General features: G+C 42.8%; 1 protein-coding gene and 1 pseudogene across 1 annotated transcript in view; both read right to left on the bottom strand.

The window, feature by feature from the left end:
- Window positions 1–12,168, bottom strand: part of LOC147432546 (uncharacterized) — a 30,566-nt gene extending 18,398 nt beyond the window's left edge. Inside the window, exon 1 of the mRNA XM_086491600.1 lies at window positions 11,578–12,168. The gene's annotated coding sequence lies outside the window, so the exon portion shown is untranslated. The remainder of the gene's footprint in view (window positions 1–11,577) is intronic.
- A 598-nt stretch (window positions 12,169–12,766) lies between these two features.
- Window positions 12,767–14,792, bottom strand: LOC147432545 (uncharacterized; annotated as a pseudogene).
- Between the last annotated feature and the right edge of the window lie 781 nt (window positions 14,793–15,573).

The following is a 15,573-nucleotide window of genomic DNA, read 5'->3' as shown; positions in this document are numbered from 1 at the left end:
GGCCATTTTGATCATCCATTAAAGCCAACCATGAAGCTCCCAAGAAGGCACACCTGACTCAACCTCTGATTTTGCCAAAATTTCAGCAGCATAACAGCATAAATGGCTCAAAATACCAAAAAACCAGCCATCATAACTTGGGAAAATTTCGACAGAGTTTCCCCAGAAGTAGAGCAGTAGGAACCCAAAATATAGACTGTCTATGTACGCATAAACTGTCAACAATAGAACCCGAGCATCAAGTAGGACTCACTAGTACATAGCCTATGGCGAGGTCACGAAAAGGGTGCTCCAGCTACCTGTATCACCGAAAGGATCTCCACATTTGAGAATCCCCCAGCTCAATAAAAACCTCACGCTATCGACCCTCACACGAAAGCTAATGCAAATCGCGTATAGTCAAGTCTCAGAAATGACTATCTTCCAGACCAAGTCTCAGAAATGGCTGGGACTGCCAAATAAAACCATATATGGCTCCACAAAGGCGTACAATGGCAGTTTCCACAAGTAACGTACAATCCAACAGACAATGCGCTCAAATAGGCGCCAAGTGATGCATTCCCACAACAACTGCAAGTGACATCACTGTACTCCAGCTACCTGTACCTGTGTGAATCACATGTACCTGTCCCTGTCCCTGTTCCTGTAACCTGTAACCTGTAATCTGTAATCCCGAAGCTCGAAGCTCGAAGCTCGAAGCAGAAGGTACTCGAAGAAGATCCTCCGTGGGGGCGCCAAAAGAATGTGAGTGGGATGAAAACACACACAGCGCCTCTATAACGACCCGACACACACTCTTGGGAAGATACACACACACACTATGGGGCACCACTCGGCTTAGACAACACACCTGGCCGAGACAGGGAACACACCTCTGGAGTGAGAGGAGAGAAACTATCCACTTATCCACTCCACACAGACACACACACACACCCAAAAAACTCAGCTCAAAAGAGGAGAATTTCTGATGTTTAGATACAATTGAGCTTGGGCCAACACCAATGGGGCAAACAGCTCACACAATATGGGTAAAAGATACCAGATACAATCACAAATTGGAGAAGAAGCTTCACTCACCGGAGAAGATTACACAGAAAAACAGCAGAAAAAGAGTGAGAAATTTGGCAAAATGGACAGCGCCATCGCGTCCGGAACGGCCCAAAACCCCAGTCTACAATGTCAAAGTGCTCAAATCCGACATCGGATGAGCAGTTTACGGCCAAAACAGGCTCCAAAAACCCAAAAAAACACACCTGCGGCTGTTCCTCCTCTCTTCTCCACGTTTTTTCTGGTCTTCTCTCTGTTTTTTCAGTTCCCACACTTAGCTTTATTACTTGGGCACCCTTGGCCTTTTAGATGACCTCAAACGGACCCCGAACAGGCCAAAAACTGACCTCGCAGTGCATAGTTGTCACCTTTTTGCATCATTCGCACACCTGGCACTCAGCTTTTTTCCAATAATGCGTCTCGCCACCACGTGAAGTGGCCCCAAAAAGTGGTCCTAATAATGACCTTTCTGCATAACTCTCACAAGAAAACACCCACGTTGTGTCCGTCCTCATCCGCGTGCAAATATTGACCTCGTTCGCCCTCCTGACGCCACTAGATGCCATCTGACGCACCTGCTGACCTCACGTCGTCGGCCCGCGAACAGCTTCCTCGAGAAGTTTTACGCGCTACCAACTCCTCCTTATTGTAGAAAAACACAATGGTACTGGTAATAGTGAAAATCGATGCACTATGTACACACTGTCCTACCTGTACACATGTGGGCCCCACGTAACCACCTGGCTCTGGCAAATGGGCAATCCTTTATTTGATGCACCATGCATGTGTATGTACATATGCGCAATCCCTTGCTCCAAAAAACTCCTGACACCGCCAGCCGAGTATTCGACATTATATCAGATAATGATCGCTCCAGAATGGAGTCAGTATATTGTTGAATATCTCACAAATAGAACTTTCCCAGAAGGAACGTCAAAAGCTCGTCAGAAATCTGTAGAGACAGAAGCTAGAGATTACGCTTTAATAGGAGATCAACTCTATAAGAGAGCTAAAGACAACCAGCTTAGGATTTGCGCATCAGAGTCTGAGTATGTGATAATCCTGGAGCAAGCTCATGGAGGAGTAGGTGGAGGCCATTTCTCAGGTGATAAGACAGCAAAACTTGTCTTAGCCGCAAGAATATGCTGGCCAACATTACATATGGACGCTGAGGAATACGTTAAACGATGTGATGACTGTCAGCGGACCAAAGTACCACTTAAAAGAGATGATATGCCACTTGGACCAATGATGGGGGCAAGAGCTTTTGCAAAATGGGGGATTGATTATGTTGGACCCATTTCGCCTCCTGCATATAAGACTCATGCACAATACATCGTTGTGGCTACAGACTATCTAACAAAGTGGGTCGAAGCAAAGGCAACTCAAAAAGCAGATGCCAGGACCACGGCACAATTTCTGTATGAATACGTCTTTGTACGATATGGATTGCCAATAGAAATTGTGAGTGATCGAGGCACACATTTCATAAATGAAGTGATAAAGATCCTTCTAGATGAATTCATGGTAATCCATAGGAAATCAGCCCCGTATCATCCACAAGCAAACGGACAAGCTGAAGCAACAAACAAAACCATATGTACGGTCCTCACAAAGATTGTATCTGAGTCGAGAACTGACTGGGACCAAAAGTTACATTCAACATTATGGGCATATAGGGTGGCGTATAAAACAACCATAGGAACGACCCCATATAACATGGTTTTTGGGCTAAATGCTATCTTGCCCATAGAATTCTTGATTTCAACCTTAAGGGTGGCTAAGGATCTAGAGTGGACAGGGCACGAGCTCTCTGATAGAATAGATGACCTGGAAAAGCTAGATGAGCTTCGCCTAAAAGCAGTAGCTTCCATCTACGCTCAAAAAAGGCGACAAAAGGAATTTTTTGATAAGCATGTGCGGACTAAAGAGTTTAAAGTTGGGGACTATGTCCTAGTTTACACTCTGAAACAGCATGCTAAGAAGCTTAAAAAGCGAGGGATGGGTCCTCTGGTGATTAAAGATCTATCACCAAGTGGAGCCGTCAAGCTTGCTACATTAGACGGAAAAGAAATGCCCAATTGGATTAGTGGATGCAGAGTGAAAAAGTATCTGTTGCCGCTAACACAAGACATGCTTGTCAAAACACATCAAGAAAAGCTGCGTGTCCAGAAAAAGAAAATGATTGTGGAGGAAGCACAAGCTGAGGCGAAGGAAAGAATGGAGAAAAGAAGACTACTACGTTAGAAACAGCGCAATGAAGGAGCAATACGAATAAACGCAGTCAGTATAACAGAAATGGGGAATGACAAAGAAGAACCCATCATTGAATGCAAAGTAGGGACCAACCAAATTAAAGCCAGAGCACTATTGGATTCAGGAGCTCAAGCTAACCTACTTTCACTCAGTTTGTATAGACAATTGACAAATGACACTAAACTACAAACTGCCAAGCAAGAGTTAAAAAGTTACTCTGAGAATTCAATCAAAACTATCGGATGCACAGTTTTACATGTACAGATTAACCAGTATGTGTATCCTCATATGTTTTACGTGGTTGAAGACCAAGCTACACAACATCCATTATTGCTAGGACAACCATGGCAGAAGCAATACAATGCAATGATTGACTGGAGTTCTAATACAGTGCTTATCAAATACAAAGGTGAAAGTCAATCAGTTAAGTTCACCAAAGGAGAAGAGCCAACTCCAAAGGAAGAATCCACGGACAAGGGCAAACAACAAACAGAGAAAAAGAAGAAGCAATGGCAACCAAAAGTTTCTACACAACTGAATTGCTCGTCGACGAGGAACTCTCGACATTGGATAAGGAAGACAAGCAATAATATAACAGCTCAACCTTGGGATAAAACGGAGTCAACGTTGGTATGGAGACCAAAAAAGGTGATGCCAGAAAACACAAACAGAGTCTTCAATACCAGACAACAGAGTGATCCCCGAAAATCAAGGACAGTGAAACAGATCTGGATTCCAAAGAAGGTCATGACGGCACAAAGCTACAGCCAGCAAATTTGGATCCCAAAGATTTGTAAACAGGAACTCCCTTCAATACAATCAACGGAAACTCCTAGGTATTTCAAGGCGAGGAAATCAACACACAGAACAAAGCAGGTTTGGGTCGCAAAGAGTTTGTGGCAAGCACAAGCAAAGCGGAAGCAGATTTGGATTGTAAAAAAAGACAACAAGGTAACGAAGAATCCATCTACTGATTCAAATACCGAAGTGCCAAAACCAACCCAAAACCCGACCACCAATCCTTCAATCAAACAAAGAGCAGCTTTATTGGAAAGACTGTTGTATCATCGCTCTACAATTACATTGGGAACTTATGACCAAAACAACTACAATGCTTCACCCACAGACACTTCATAGTCGTCCGGGAGGACTCAGACTAGGAGGGGGGGAGGTATACAGGAGCTACAAAGCAGCTACAAGCAGAAAAAACAAAGAAAAACAAAAATTATATTACAAGGGCAGTGTCTTACATGATTTTGCAATTTTTTATGTTTGATTGCAGATATTGATAATATTTATGCCCTTATATACCTTGTTTTGCAACAAGAAGAGATCAAATGATGAATTTGGGTCTCTAGATGTGTAAATATCACTAAATAAGAGTGTTTTTGGAGCTAAAAAGTGGAAAAAAGTGGTAATCCAAGTCCAGAAATCACGAAGAAGAGTATATTCATATACACAGGGTTACCAGCTATTTATCGTGTATGTTTGGTATTTTTTGGCTTCAATTTACTATTTTTTATGATTTTTTTTAATAAAAGTAAAAGAAAAATAAAAAAAGCAGGTGAAATGAGATCGGAAAAAAGAAAAGAATAGACGGCGATGATCCTAATGACAAGGGCAACCCATGGTAAAAATGGGGTACAATTCTGAAAAAGTTGCGGAAAGCCCGAAATGACAGGATTTTGGCAAAGTGGACAGATTTCTCAGAAACAGGTCAAATGGAGTCCAAATTGAGAAATTTCAAATCCTAAAGTGCATTTCACGACGAGATAGGAGCACATGTCAAATTTGGTAACAAGTGATCCGGGAAGCCCGAAGTTAAGTATTTTTCACTTCACTATCAAGCTCATTTCCACTATTACCTTCTTGGAGAGAGCAAAGAGCACACAGGAGCATCCGACCTTCTACCACCTTCTACGACTGCTACGAGAGCTCAGAGGACACCAGACATGAGAGGTAGACTCGTTGCCATAAGCTTTTGATGCTTATCGTTAACTTTTGTCGCGAAAACTCACCAAAACCAAGAAACAAGAGCAGACGGGGAATGGGGAAGAACGCTAGGTAGGGGCACAACCGCCTAACCAAACTTTGCAAGAACTTAGAGGTGGGTTACCCTAGTATAGGAGATGAGTTTCTAGCACTCAAAGCTCGAGAAAGAACGACCGGAAAAACCCTAGGTCAACAGAGCCTGCAAGAGGCAAACAGAAAAAAGTTGTCGGAACGACACAAAACTTCTCAGGAAGCTTAACAACATCAAGGACAATGCAACCATGGAGTATCTCCGGGTTTGGATCACCAAAAGTAGGTCGGAACAACCGATTCGGCTGCGGACACACAAAGCGTCATTTTGGCATAACAGCTAAAATTGACGACCAAATGACATGAAACTTCACAAGCAGTTTCAACTATACATGGATGACTTATGTTTGCAAGCAAAACCCAAAAGAAAGCTGATTCACTTACCGATGGTGAAAAAGACGCTTTCGGGCAACCAAATGGAGAAAGATGGAGAACGGGGAGCCAAAGTCAAGTTCAACCGAATAGGTGGCGTCACAACATATCCAATGAGTTGGAAATGCAACTCTCAAGAAGAAAAGTTGAAGAAATTCAACTCCAAGGCAAAAAGACGACTTCGGAGACTGAAATGCCTATAAGGGGGCTTTTTAGCTAAACTGATGACTTTTTAAGTTGAAAACTAGTTAGCAGGGCTTAGGGCACTAGCACAAAGCATTCTTTGCACAAAAAGACCAACATTTCAAGAAAAGACATCATACAAGTATGATGTCTCACAGCATGATTTTCACATCCATTTTAACATTTGAGTGCATAGCCTCATTCCACATGTTAATCACATCCTATGAACCAAGTATCATGAGAATTGGAGTTAGAAAACCCAAGGGAAACCAAAAAGACGCAAAGTAGGCCATAAAATTTATTTTTGGTCCTAATTTTGTCAAAATAACTCCAAACTCATTGAAACTTTGTAGGATTGTTGATTAACACATCTACAAGCTATCTGGAACCAAAAAGCACCATTTTGACACAAAAGACATCATACGCGTATAATGTCTATTTGCACTTACAGAGCCAAAAATGCTCATTTGTCATCATACATCCATTATATATATCTAATACATGCTACATATGAAGTTTGGAACCATTTGGTCAAGTGGATCACTCCATTAGCCCAATTAAGAGAAAATCCTTCATACAAAGCCTATTTTTGTCCCAAATCCAACATATTCAAGTCCAAACCAAGATTTGAGTATAAACAGTCCTTCACTAGCACATGGAGAGTCCACAGAACCAATCCCATGAAAAATTGATGAAAAAGACATCATACGCGTATGATGTCTCCAGAGCCATTTTTAGTCCAAATTCTATCCAAACTTGATAAATCCACTGAATAAGCCTATCTAAAGCCAAAACCAAGCTTATAGAGAAAATTGGTCCAAAAATGCACTAAAAGACATCATACGCGTATAATGTCTCACTATGTGATTTTGGCATCCAAGGGCTTCAACCACCAAACAGAAGTGTTCTACATGCCATTTGAAGGTAATCCACCAAGTTTTACCCAATTTGGATCATAAAATCCATTTCCCTTTCAAAATTTTGCCAAGAGCCTGAACTGGACTGGACTGGCCAAAACTTGACCAAATGGTATCCAAACTCAAATCCAAGCATATGACACTCATGTATACACTATCAGCTACAAGCACAACCAATATGAAGTCATTTTGACACAAAAGACATCATACGCGTATGATGTCTCCAGCATGATTTTGAGCCCAGTTTGCATATTTTTTCACCTACATTGCATCCTTAGGCCCTGAATAGCTCATGTTTCAATTTTCAAGTCATTTGAATAGTTAAAAGCTTCATTTCGGCTTTCAGTACTAAAAAGACGCTAACTTCTGAAATTGGAGTTACAGGATCCATGGATTCCGCTAAGTCATCGGCAACTAAGAGGAAAAGACCAACCATCAAGGATGCTCTTGCAGAGGCAGAACCTTTTGATATTCCAACAGAAACCCTCAAGCCAACCAAGACTTGGGTGGAGGAAGCAGTACTAGAAAAAGAGGGAATAAAGATCTACCAGGGGACTTTCAGAGATCCTCAAGGGCAATCGGTCGATGTACCTATGATCCCACGAGAATTAGTGGATTATAGCAGATCAGAGAACATAAGCAGATACCTGGAAAAGGCTGACTTACACAGGTTCCTCACCTCGAAACCATCAGGCGTAGACACAAGAAGAGTGTATGAGTTGGCAACATCCATTCAGAAGGATGGGAAAGCCACGTTGACAGCCATGGATGGAGAAACAGTAGAAGTACAGATCACTCCACAGCTCATTGCAGATGCACTGAAGCTGCACAACAAAGGAAGTTCTGTCAGGGAAAGAAGAGAGGCCATAGAGGTCTATGGATCAAAGAAACAAAATACAACCTACGCAGATATGGCAGATCAACGAGCGGCAACCCTTTGCCGGTTATACAACCAGTTTTTCCATGTGTGCAGTAAAAGACCGCAGAAGTATACTATACCACCCCATGCCATTGCGACGACCATCACATGGGCACTGAAGAGCAACGTGCCAAAAGAGGTGAATTATGCTCAATACATCCACGAGCAAGTAATCGCCATGCACAACCAGAAACCAAAGTACATAGGAGGAGGAGAAATCCTAACAAGAATAGCTTATGAAGCTATTGGAGCTAGAGATCAAGGGCCACGGATTCCCTCCCAGAATGAGTGGCTTAGAGAAGCCGATGAGGAGGAAGAACAGCAAGAAGTATCCAAGAGGGCGTCCACAAGAGCACGTCGAAAACTAGAAATAGTTTCAGAACCTGAAGAGGCCGTGGACGAGCCGCTCAAGAAGAAAGTGAAGAATAAGGCCGATCCCAAGCAAACCAAAAGTCAAAAAGCCGCAAGAATGGAAAGGCTGGTGGAGCAGTTTAGAGTGGAAAGAGCTCTAAAGGGGGACTTTGAAGAAATGTGGGTGCCAGACCCCAGTAAAGTCGGAACCAGCTCATCCAGGCCACATGTTGATCAATATGATCAATATATTAGAGCTTATGAGGAGTCGGAGGCCATACTGGAGCAACAACCTGTCGAACCTTATACCGAAGAGGAAGTACAGCTTTTAAAAGCTGAGCTGCAAAAGGACGACAAGGGGAAGAAGAAAGTAGATGAGTCTACTGAACCTCAAGAGAAAGACGGGCAAGCAAACAAAGGGAAAGCCAAGATGACTGAGGACAATCAGCCCTCTTTTACTGTTGTACCAAGCCCGAAGAAGATGGAAATTATTGTGGAGGAAACCACAATAGAAATGGAAACAGAAATTATGAAAAAACCGGAGGCCGGGACCAAGGAAAAGGAGATAGATCCAGTTCAGCAAAAGAAAGATGATTATGAGGATCTGGTCGCGATCGGATACAGTGAAGAAGAGGCCCTGGAGGCAGTTTATGGGATATCCCTAAGGAAACAAGATGATCGGAAAGGGACGAAAGAAAAGACAAAGGGTACAATGGAGAGTGAAGAAAAAAGGGACGAGCCGAAGCCATTGGAGGTGGTGGCAGAAAGAGCTGTCAAGTTGACAGATGAAGATGAAAAAGACATGCACATGGTGCATGAACTGCTCAGCAAGATTAAAGAAAGATCCAGAGCAAAGGAAGTAGCACTTGAGACAGCAAAACAAAAGGAAGCAGAGTTGCAGAAGAAGTTAGAGAATGCTATGACTGAATCTGAAAGTCATAAAGCATCACTCTATGACGCAGAAAACGAGAGGGACGGCTTGATACTCCAACTAGCCGAAGCTTCAAGAGAGGTAACAAGCTCACAGGAAGCAAAGGAGCGAATAGAAGATGAGATGGAGGCAGCCAAGGATGAGCTCATTGAGCTAAGGGAAAGAGTCGAACTTCAAGAAAGGACAATCATGAGACTCAGGACCACCCCTAGAGCTAGCAGAGCAGGAACAGAACAAGAGGGAGCCCTCGTACCAGCTCTGGAAGAGCAGGTCAAAAGTTTGCAAAGAGAGCTGAGGTTAGAGCAAGTACAAAGATTGCACATGGCGGAGGGATCATTGGCTGCAGAGGAGAGGCTCACATCAGAAAACCAAACACTAAGGACAGAAAATGAGGCCCTCCGCAAACAGCTCCAAGACCTCCAAGAGCAACAAAGAAGAGAAACAGAGCCACCACAAGAAGAAGCAGGGGGAGCAGCCATAGAGCTACCTGAAACTGGAGAGGCAACCACAATTGAAGATCCAGCCCCAGTTCAAGAAGTGGCCTCGACTTCAGGAATCTCTGAAGAAGAAGAACAAAGGCTCCAGGACCAAATAGAAAAGTCAACAAAGGAAAGTGCCAAGGCGGAAATGGAATGGGAAAGGAGACTCCTCATCTCCATTAGACTTCAAGGTTTAGACACAAAAGTGCTCCATGAAGAGTGGATGCAACCCAGCCTGCCTTTCCCTCTGATGAAATTTGAAGTGATAAAGACGAAAAAGAGAATAGAGGAGGAGCAGTATGTCGCTCTTTATGAAGGCGACATCACAAAGGATGAACAATCAAAGAAGATTGTAGATTCTCAACCTAGATGGAGGAAAGGTTGGCTGAACAAATACCCAGCCTACCTCATCTACTTGGTAGAGGCTCCAAAGGAGATTCGGGAGGATGCAACCTTCTGCCCGGTGCCAAGAGTCAGAAACTGGAAAGAGCATGGTAGGATTGCAGAAAAGAAGCCAAATTGGCTTAATTATCCCAGGATGCCAGGACCAAAGGAAGCAGAGAGAATAGGTAAAGCCTACATGGTGAAAACCCTAACGGGCACCATCAAACTCTTTACTGGCTCTCCTGACCTTTCGTGTCAGATGCTAAAGAAAATCTGCAGGACTCTCTTAGCATGCATTGAAGTGTTCGCGCCAGATAAAGCCACGACCTCGAGTCTACTATCGACGGCCGACACAGTGACAGATATGATGTATGATCTTTCAATGCAGCCATCACCAAAGGTGTTACATCTCTTGTACCAAAGAATTATGTTTTTACCTAGCTTCCACATGCAAACATTCGAAGAAGCTTTCTACACCGGCTTTTTCACTCACGAAAGCAAAATATTCGGCCCAACCTTGACCATCGGCTCAAGACGACAGGACTCTATTGACCAAGCCTAAAAGTCATGTCAGGGACGACATGAACGCGGAGGGGGGGAGTGTTGAGCCAGCAGAGGATCACAACCACATTTTTGCTCACACCCATCATTTTGTAACCATTGATTGTAATAAATGTCTTTCCGACATTAATTTTGATTTGAGCCATTCATTAAGTAACGGGACTCAATTGAGTTTCCAGCTTGTAATCCCGAAGTAATTTCACCTGTTGATGTAAATAATTAGAGATGTTCTCACCTCCAAGGCTGAGGTATATAAGCCAAAGTTTTGTAACCTAAGGGGATTCAATTCTTAATCAAAGTGAGTTTTTGAGCGCCGTGACTGTGTCTGAGAGAGAGAGAGAGAGAGTCTTATCTCCTTGCTACGCGAGCTACGGGGCCGCCATTGGAGAAGCGACACCACCATTGTGTTAGCAACGGTGAGAGCTACGCACAGATACCAAGAGTGCGCGCTATCGGCTTCTACGTGTGGTAAGTTCCTACGAGCTTCGGTGTGAGTTTTTTTCCAGCGCGTGTGTCGGAATAGAGCGTGCAGCATATCAATAGAACCACAACGAGTAGAGCTACGCATTAGTACCATCGGGGTCAAGTTTCGATCACCTGTATTTTTCGGCCTGTCTTCATACGCGTTTACCGCACGGAGTGGTTATAGGTTGATTTAGCAGTTCAAGTCTTTAGGGTGTTGTTCTTACCTAGTGTATAGACTTCCCCTTGAGTTTGAGATCGATTCGATGATTCTAGATCCTGTTTCGTATAGCATTCGTTCGTAGTACGGATTTCAGTCACTTGCGTATTTTGGAACTTAGATTTGATTTCCTTAGTAGTGATTGTCATTAGAAGGTCGAGTAGGTGATTTGACACCCACCTAGTTGTTTCCATGCGCCTGCGGGTCAAGCTTCATCCTCGTCTGACAAATTCTGTTGTTGGTTGAGTTCTCGCTATTTAGCTTCCGCTAGCGGCGTAACCGCCATAACAAGCTTCAAGATGGCAAGTCTTGCCAATTTTTCCTCAGGATTTGATTCCCTTACCAGAGCATGTTGAAAGACTTTTTCAAGTCCACTATTCATAGAAACTCTCACTATATCTTGTTCCTCTAACCATAAAGGAACATTCCCACATTGTCCTTCCATAAGCAATCTATCTCTGTGCTTCAAGTCCTTCACTTCATAGGCAATGAGCTTTTGGCTTTTAGGTAGTGACATTGGTATGAATTTATGAAGAAGAGAGTAAATAGGTTGGATACAATCCCATGTAAAGGGCATTGGTGTCTTCTCAAGGACACTCATTCCTGTGATTGCATCAATGAGTAACCTTTCAGAGTCATCATCACCTACGATGCATTGTCTGTAGTATCTTCCTCCAAAGAAAAGCATAGACTTCCCATTGAACTGCATTGAGAAAACAGAGGTGATACAAGCCTTCCAATGTCCACGTTTATCTAACATACTATTTGTATCATCAGCTCTCACTACCACATGCATGGCAGCCATCTTTATATATTTCTCCTCTGTATAATACCTTTTCGTATATCTTTAAATCTGCAATTGGAAAGCTCTCTTCCATATTCCAAAACCTCTTTAAAAATATGGACTCCTCAGTTGATGGCTCTCGATAGATGCACCTTTTCCTTGATATACAAATTCCCTTCAAAAAAGGACAATCAATTCAAGGTGCACTATGGCCATATTTCAAGAGAGGATCTTTATGAAGATGAGGATGAGTCTAGTGATGAAGACTCTTCCACGGTGACAGATGAGGACAATGATAGCACTACCAGCAGTGATGAGGATGCTGATGGTGCATTTCTTTTGATGGACAAAGAAATCCAGGAGATTGGTTTAGTTGAGGTTTTTCCCCCCTGTGCATTATATATACGCCCAGAACTCTAGGGCTATCTCCTTTTTCCATTGCACACTAAGTAAGGTGAGACGGTGAGCTACATGGCAAAAAGGACCACCAAGGGCATGCGAGACGGATGTCTGCAGGAAGCGCTGGACTGCATTTGGAACAACTTCCTCTTCTGCTTCTGCTCTAAACAAATATGTCTTCAACAACTCATCCTTCACACCAACGGGTGCTTCTCCTGAATTCAATTGAAACAAATAGTCCGCCACAACATGTTACACACCACGTCAATGCACCACTTCAAATTCAAATTCATGTAATAGAATCATCCATCTAGCCAATCTCACAACCAAATTTAGTTGTTGTACCAAAAACAGCAGTGTGGAGTGATCATCATGAAAATAAAACAATTTGGCAAGCAAATAATGTCTGAACTTCCTCATCAAGTAAACCCTTTTTGAACATTCTCTCGCAGGGATCTTGCCTTGGCCACTGATGAAACAACTAAGAGCCCATCCATATGATGTGCAAAACACTCATGCAATTGACCTTCATTACATGGGACATTGCAATATCCACTCATTGAGGAATGTAGATCTCTCAAGAATCTTTGATCGGGTAAGAGACCATCGTTGTCAGAGCGGACAGCTTGAAAAACTTTAGTGAAAAACTTCCTCAAATAGAATTGGACGAATGATGCCTCGTCGTTGAGATTATTGGTCTTGATGGTGCTATAGATCTCCACAAGACGCTCGAATATGTAGCACCAATAACGATCATGTAGCCCATGCTGAATTATATCGTCAAGAAGCTCACCATTACCTACAATCAAAATGGCAATAAATAGTTATGCTCACACACATAACAAAACCAAGTAACTCTCAAAAATGAGAGAAATATATATACCGGCGATATGCTCTAAAGGCGATGAATTAGCCCCAAATGCCTCTTCCCTTCGAACTCTCCAAGATTGCAGTAGTATCTTAATAATTCTAATATCCTCCATGGACCAACCATGATCTCTACTGTAGTTATAAAAGCTATGAGCTATATCTACCAAGAGAGTTTCCAAAACATGCATTTCTGGCGAAATACCATTTACAGTCTTTAGGATATATGGAAGGCACCATTGAATAAACTTTTGATTCTCTTCAGCTTTGAAGCACTCAAAGTAGTTGCTGGGAGAGTTTGGCCACCTTCCGTAGCGGATAGTGTTGGGCACATCCTTTGTAAGTGAAGACACTGCTGAATCTATCTCTTTCTTAAGAGCGTTGTTAGAGCTCTCAAATAACTGAGCAATATATTTCTTGAAGACGTTTAATGCTAAAGTGTGCATAACATGATACACACAATCAAGAGATATATGAAATCCATACAAGTCAGAGAGCCTTCAAAGTATGGACTTTCCTGATAGGCCTGCTTGTTTCCATGCAGCTTCCTTCTCTGCTTGTGTGCAGCAACGCTTTGCCTCTTCCAAGGCAGATTTCATCTCCTCAAATGTTCGCTGTGGTGGTGGATATCTTGCCTGGTAGCGATTTCCATCATAGACATATCGTCCATCAGGCCTGGTGGCATCTCTTACCAAAGTTGCATGAGCTTTATCACGCCGACAAAACTCTTGTCCTCCATTCTTGAGTAGACCTATTTTGCATTGAGCCGGATGGTCGCCGGTAACCATCATGAGCAGTGCACGTATCTTGCAAGACTTGGAAAACCCTTGTGGATTGTCAAAAATCCTCTCTAGTGGATACTCATATAATACATCTATCCCATCCAAAAATAAGCTTTCAAGTTCATCCACCAATGGAGTTAGGAATGTTCCAAATACATCTCCTGAACTTTTTATAATCTTTTTGCAATTTTGTGGAATAAACAAAACTGGTAAAACATCTATGGAAGAACTACATCCAACATTAAGAAGCGATATTTCCACAACACCACAACTCTGTGGGGTCGTCTTTGACGTTTGAAAGCCGTCCCAATGTAGTAAAATTGCTATATTGCGAGGATCACCCTAACCAAATGATGACATATATTACACATGAGCAGAATGTAAAAGGAACCTCAAAAAGAGAAGTCAAACTCACCACTTCAATTTTCTTGAGACATTTGATGTCCTGGAAGCACTCAATGCAGATAAAGTTATATACTTCATTCACAGCATCCCATCCGTTTTGTAGTGTTGCATGGCGTTTAAAGACTGGAAATGTGGTGTAGCACTTTTTACATGCTGAATTTGAGCAAACCACAGGCAGTTCATATGATGTACTTGGATTCCAGAAGTCCTTCACTTCTTGAAACTTTGTTCCATCCCAAAAATCAATGATTCTCTGTTCATTGTTGAGTGCAGATGCGTTGTCCCATCTATGTTTGTGACGCCATAGATTTAGCAACTCGTGACAGTAGGTACTACTCTTCGTCAGAAGCTGTAACTGAGGACCGATCGAAATATAATCAAAAGAAAGCATAGACTTTCTTGTCTTTTTGCAAATCGGACACTTCTCGCAACACTTGGAGCAATCCCTCTTAAACTTCCTAGAAGAGGATCCAGCATTGCATACACATCTTGGAATTTCTCCTACATAGTTATCCTCTATGCTTGGTTGAAGAAGCTGTGGTGGATGTTTTACTCCTAGATTTCCTGTGCAGATACAATAGCGCCGAGCATTAACCATTCCAAGGCCTTTAAGCATGGTTTGCATTTGATCCCAACATGTTGGAACTTGAATACCCCCAAGGTCACCATCCCATGTAGATGGAAGTTGGACTAGCATTTTAGCCAAACTTCTTTTGAAAGAATTGTGAGTGACTCTTGGACCCCCAAAGTCACCAAAGAGCAAGCGTAACATTTTATCTTGAACACCAATTGGTAGTCGATGCTCATCCCACAAACTTTGAAGCTCTACTACTCTCTCCACTAACTCCATAAACAAAGTAGAGGACTCATCCTCCTGAACCTTCCTTCCCTGGGCGACCAAAAAGCTCCGCCACCTGGTGACGCCATCCTGGATCTACACCTCCAAAACTGTTTTTCTTTTTTTTTTTAAGCATGGCGATATTTTTAAATTGCCTTACACAACTTGTTGTTCCCACCCAAGGTCAACCGCAACCAAAAGCTCCGCCATCGTGGTCGCCGAATCCGAATGCTCCCAACTTCAAGCAGCCCCGGCCGCACCTTTGGAGTCGCTCTTCACCTGCTCTATCACTTGCCGATAGTGGCGGCCGAACTTGACGTAGTCATGACAAATA

This window comes from Adiantum capillus-veneris, chromosome 20 (assembly GCF_014529385.1).
Source record: "Adiantum capillus-veneris isolate H3 chromosome 20, ASM1452938v2, whole genome shotgun sequence".
NCBI classification, from domain to species: domain Eukaryota; kingdom Viridiplantae; phylum Streptophyta; class Polypodiopsida; order Polypodiales; family Pteridaceae; genus Adiantum; species Adiantum capillus-veneris.
The sequence above is the reverse complement of the archived record's forward strand: the minus strand, read 5'-3'. Positions and strand labels throughout refer to the sequence as shown.